This window comes from Scyliorhinus canicula, chromosome 14 (assembly GCF_902713615.1).
Source record: "Scyliorhinus canicula chromosome 14, sScyCan1.1, whole genome shotgun sequence".
NCBI classification, from domain to species: Eukaryota; Metazoa; Chordata; class Chondrichthyes; order Carcharhiniformes; family Scyliorhinidae; genus Scyliorhinus; species Scyliorhinus canicula.
In genome coordinates, this window is record NC_052159.1 from 158,227,874 (window position 1) to 158,232,747 (window position 4,874).

The following is a 4,874-nucleotide window of genomic DNA, read 5'->3' on the forward strand; positions in this document are numbered from 1 at the left end:
TTGGGAACCCATTCTGTGAGGGTGAATGGCTGTGCCTTCCTCAGCTGCCTGTCCAGCTCAGTTTCATTGTCTCTTTCTTGCTGCAGTGAATGCATAGCTGCATTTAACCTCAGTTTGCCCAGAGTCACTGTCCTAATCCATCCAGCATGCCTGCCCATCTGTCTGGGAAAATCATCTGTGCAGACTTTAAAACCGCCCCTTCCCCACCCAGCCCCCATGGGAGGGGGAGGCAGACACTGGAGCCGCAGAGAGCTCTGCCCCTCGAGCATCAGAGGTCAGAGCAGCCAGATCATTTTGAAAACTGCATTTTTGTCTGAATTGTTTACAGTGGCACAGTTGCTCTTTCAGCAGGTTAATGCTGACAAGCCCCACAGTGGCAGCTACATCATGACTCCACTGGGAGTGCGCTCCCTGGTGTGGTTCAAAACTATAGAGACCAGTATCATCATACATGCTGCATGGTTTTAGGTAGGTATTAGCACACTGGGGTAATGAGGGAATCATAGAGCCGCTACAGTGCAGAAGGAGGCCATTCGGCCAATCGAGTCTGCAAAAGAGCACACGACCTAGGCCCCAAACCCCAAGCCATTCCCGTAACCCAGTAACCCCACCAAACATTTTAGACACTAAGGGGCAATTTATCGCGGCCAATCCAGCTAACCTGTCTTTGGGCTGTGGGAGGAAACCGGAGCACCCGGAGGAAACCCACGCAGACACGGGGAGAACGTGCAAACTCCGCACAGTTATCCGAGGTTGGAATTGACCCTGGGTCCCAGGCACTGTGAGGCAGCAGTGCTAACTGCTGTGCCAGTGTGAGGTGTCAGTGCTAACCACTGTGCCACTGTGAGGCAGCTGTGCTAACCACTGTGCCACCGTGCCGCTCCATATAGTTTGCGAGGACTGACTGTTAGTCTGCCTGAACTCAACTCTGTGAAACCCACTTGAGATCTGAACAGGGGGAAAGACTGTACATGGCTGTGAAACTTCATTCTTCTCGTTTCTTTGTTCTTCCCTCTTCAATCTCCCCACATCCGTCACCCTGTCATAAATACTGGTCAGCCACTCTCAGGAGTTCAAAATGAAAGATTCCTTGTAATTTATGACACTGCGATTCTCTTGAGAGTGACTTATTAACGGCTGCCCACGTGTTCTTGTTCCGCACAAAATATTGAACTATTTATGTTTGTGGGTGTACTGTTTACCAATTAAGATTATTTTTAACTGTTAACACAGCTGTTAAGACAATAGTATAGCGGAACCTCTTTTGCAATAATGTGATGTACGTCAGTAATACAAAAACAAAATAGTGCAGATGATGAGAATCAAAACAAAAACAGAAACTGCTGGAAATAGTCGGCCTGTCAGGCAGTATCTCTGATCACAAACAGAAGGTGGGATTCTCCCAAACCAGCCGCACCGTGGCTTTGCTGGGGGGAACCGTGGTGAGTCTGGCGGGACTCAAAAGTCAGCGACTCGCCAGCGGAAAACCCAGTTTGAATTCTCCCACTGGCAGGTTAATGGCAGGTCGCTGTTCCCACTGGCAGGTTAATGGCGGGTCGCTGTTCCCACTGGCAGGTTAATGGCAGGTCGCTCTCCCCACTGGCAGGTTAATGGCGGGTCGCTGTTCCCACTGGCAGGTTAATGGCGGGTCGCTCTCCCCACTGGCAGGTTAATGGCGGGTCGCTGTTCCCACTGGCAGGTTAATGGCGGGTCGCTGTCCCCACTGGCAGGTTAATGGCGGGTCGCTCTCCCCACTGGCAGGTTAATGGCGGGTCGCTGTTCCCACTGGCAGGTTAATGGCGGGTCGCTGTTCCCACTGGCAGGTTAATGGCGGGTCGCTGTTCCCACTGGCAGGTTAATGGCGGGTCGCTCTCCCCACTGGCAGGTTAATGGCGGGTCGCTGTTCCCACTGGCAGGTTAATGGCAGGTCGCTCTCCCCACTGGCAGGTTAATGGCAGGTCGCTGTTCCCACTGGCAGGTTAATGGCGGGTCGCTCTCCCCACTGGCAGGTTAATGGCGGGTCGCTGTTCCCACTGGCAGGTTAATGGCGGGTCGCTCTCCCCACTGGCAGGTTAATGGCAGGTCGCTCTCCCCACTGGCAGGTTAATGGCGGGTCGCTGTTCCCACTGGCAGGTTAATGGCAGGTCGCTCTCCCCACTGGCAGGTTAATGGCGGGTCGCTCTCCCCACTGGCAGGTTAATGGCGGGTCGCTGTTCCCACTGGCAGGTTAATGGCGGGTCGCTCTCCCCACTGGCAGGTTAATGGCGGGTCGCTGTTCCCACTGGCAGGTTAATGGCGGGTCGCTCTCCCCACTGGCAGGTTAATGGCAGGTCGCTCTCCCCACTGGCAGGTTAATGGCGGGTTGCTCTCCCCACTGGCAGGTTAATGGCAGGTCGCTCTCCCCACTGGCAGGTTAATGGCGGGTCGCTCTCCCCACTGGCAGGTTAATGGCAGGTCGCTCTCCCCACTGGCAGGTTAATGGCAGGTCACTGTTCCCACTGGCAGGTTAATGGCGGGTCGCTCTCCCCACTGGCAGGTTAATGGCGGGTCGCTCTCCCCACTGGCAGGTTAATGGCGGGTCGCTCTCCCCACTGGCAGGTTAATGGCGGGTCGCTCTCCCCACTGGCAGGTTAATGGCAGGTTGCTGTTCCCACTGGCAGGTTAATGGCGGGTCGCTCTCCCCACTGGCAGGTTAATGGCGGGTCGCTGTTCCCACTGGCAGGTTAATGGCGGGTCGCTCTCCCCACTGGCAGGTTAATGGCGGGTCGCTGTTCCCACTGGCAGGTTAATGGCGGGTCGCTGTTCCCACTGGCAGGTTAATGGCGGGTCGCTCTCCCCACTGGCAGGTTAATGGCGGGTCGCTGTTCCCACTGGCAGGTTAATGGCAGGTCACTCTCCCCACTGGCAGGTTAATGGCGGGTCGCTGTTCCCACTGGCAGGTTAATGGCGGGTCGCTCTCCCCACTGGCAGGTTAATGGCAGGTCGCTCTCCCCACTGGCAGGTTAATGGCGGGTCGCTCTCCCCACTGGCAGGTTAATGGCAGGTCGCTGTTCCCACTGGCAGGTTAATGGCGGGTCGCTGTTCCCACTGGCAGGTTAATGGCGGGTCGCTCTCCCCACTGGCAGGTTAATGGCGGGTCGCTGTTCCCACTGGCAGGTTAATGGCAGGTCGCTCTCCCCACTGGCAGGTTAATGGCAGGTTGCTGTTCCCACTGGCAGGTTAATGGCAGGTCGCTCTCCCCACTGGCAGGTTAATGGCAGGTCGCTGTTCCCACTGGCAGGTTAATGGCGGGTCGCTGTTCCCACTGGCAGGTTAATGGCAGGTCGCTGTTCCCACTGGCAGGTTAATGGCGGGTCGCTGTTCCCACTGGCAGGTTAATGGCAGGTCGCTCTCCCCACTGGCAGGTTAATGGCGGGTCGCTCTCCCCACTGGCAGGTTAATGGCAGGTCGCTGTTCCCACTGGCAGGTTAATGGCGGGTCGCTGTTCCCACTGGCAGGTTAATGGCGGGTCGCTGTTCCCACTGGCAGGTTAATGGCGGGTCGCTCTCCCCACTGGCAGGTTAATGGCAGGTCGCTGTTCCCACTGGCAGGTTAATGGCGGGTCGCTCTCCCCACTGGCAGGTTAATGGCAGGTCGCTGTTCCCACTGGCAGGTTAATGGCAGGTCGCTCTCCCCACTGGCAGGTTAATGGCGGGTCGCTGTTCCCACTGGCAGGTTAATGGCGGGTCGCTGTTCCCACTGGCAGGTTAATGGCGGGTCGCTGTTCCCACTGGCAGGTTAATGGCGGGTCGCTCTCCCCACTGGCAGGCTAATGGCGGGTCGCTCTCCCCACTGGCAGGTTAATGGCGGGTCGCTCTCCCCACTGGCAGGTTAATGGCGGGTCGCTCTCCCCACTGGCAGGTTAATGGCAGGTCGCTGTTCCCACTGGCAGGTTAATGGCGGGTCGCTCTCCCCACTGGCAGGTTAATGGCGGGTCGCTCTCCCCACTGGCAGGTTAATGGCGGGTCGCTCTCCCCACTGGCAGGTTAATGGCAGGTCGCTCTCCCCACTGGCAGGTTAATGGCGGGTCGCTGTTCCCACTGGCAGGTTAATGGCAGGTCGCTCTCCCCACTGGCAGGTTAATGGCGGGTCGCTGTTCCCACTGGCAGGTTAATGGCGGGTCGCTCTCCCCACTGGCAGGTTAATGGCGGGTCGCTGTTCCCACTGGCAGGTTAATGGCAGGTCGCTGTTCCCACTGGCAGGTTAATGGCGGGTCGCTGTTCCCACTGGCAGGTTAATGGCGGGTCGCTCTCCCCACTGGCAGGTTAATGGCGGGTCGCTCTCCCCACTGGCAGGTTAATGGCGGGTCGCTGTTCCCACTGGCAGGTTAATGGCAGGTCGCTGTTCCCACTGGCAGGTTAATGGCGGGTCGCTCTCCCCACTGGCAGGTTAATGGCGGGTCGCTCTCCCCACTGGCAGGTTAATGGCGGGTCGCTGTTCCCACTGGCAGGTTAATGGCAGGTCGCTCTCCCCACTGGCAGGTTAATGGCGGGTCGCTGTTCCCACTGGCAGGTTAATGGCGGGTCGCTCTCCCCACTGGCAGGTTAATGGCGGGTCGCTCTCCCCACTGGCAGGTTAATGGCGGGTCGCTCTCCCCACTGGCAGGTTAATGGCGGGTCGCTCTCCCCACTGGCAGGTTAATGGCAGGTCGCTCTCCCCACTGGCAGGTTAATGGCGGGTCGCTCTCCCCACTGGCAGGTTAATGGCGGGTCGCTCTCCCCACTGGCAGGTTAATGGCGGGTCGCTCTCCCCACTGGCAGGTTAATGGCAGGGTCGCTCTCCCCACTGGCAGGTTAATGGCGGGTCGCTCTCCCCGACTGGCAGGTTAATGGCGG